At 64.4% G+C, this 735-nt stretch overlaps 1 protein-coding gene across 1 annotated transcript in view; it reads left to right on the top strand.

Moving 5' to 3' along the window:
- Nucleotides 1–735, top strand: part of LOC104386421 (beta-adrenergic receptor kinase 1) — a gene marked incomplete at its 3' end in the record, with an annotated part of 37,318 nt that overhangs the window by 22,137 nt on the left and 14,446 nt on the right. The window lies entirely within an intron of this gene.

The following is a 735-nucleotide window of genomic DNA, read 5'->3' as shown; positions in this document are numbered from 1 at the left end:
CCACGCACACACACACAGACACACGGAGGGACACACACACACGGACACACACTGACACACGGACACACACGGACACACACTGACACACGGACACACACTGACACACGGACACACACGGACACACACACACGGGGACACACACACGGGGACACACACAGGGACACACACGGACACACGCACACGGAAACACATACACGGGGACACACACTCACACTGACATACACAGGGACACACACGGGGACACACAGACACACGGACACAGCAGGTAGGGGTGCGTGGACACGGACACACGGACACGTGCACGGGCACACACACACACACTGACACACACACGGACACAGCAAGCAGGGGTGCGTGGACACGGACACACGTGCACGGGGACATACGGACACGTGCACGGGGACACCCGCCCAGCCCCACACCCAGCCCTGCCCTCCCGTGCACACCCACCCACGCCCACGGGCACACACCTCGCCCCCCCCCTGCCGCGCACGTGTCAGTGTGTACACGTACACACGTGTACACACACACACACACACACACACGTGTGCTGGGGGCTGCGCAGACACCCCTGTGCGCCTGCACACGCACAGCTGGCTCATGCAGGACCTCTTGCACGCGCGTGTGCACACACACACGGGGAGGTGCCCACACACCCCGCTTCCCCTTTGGGGGGGACACACAGGCCGGGGGGACGTGCATGCCAAGGGGGCTTGGGGGGCCCAGGGGGGCTTG

The sequence above is a fragment of the Chaetura pelagica genome, unplaced genomic scaffold, assembly GCF_000747805.2.
Source record: "Chaetura pelagica isolate M959 unplaced genomic scaffold, ChaPel_1.0 scaffold553, whole genome shotgun sequence".
In the NCBI taxonomy this organism is placed as follows: domain Eukaryota; kingdom Metazoa; phylum Chordata; class Aves; order Apodiformes; family Apodidae; genus Chaetura; species Chaetura pelagica.
Note: the sequence above shows the minus strand (reverse complement) of the source record. Positions and strands in the feature narration are given on the sequence as shown.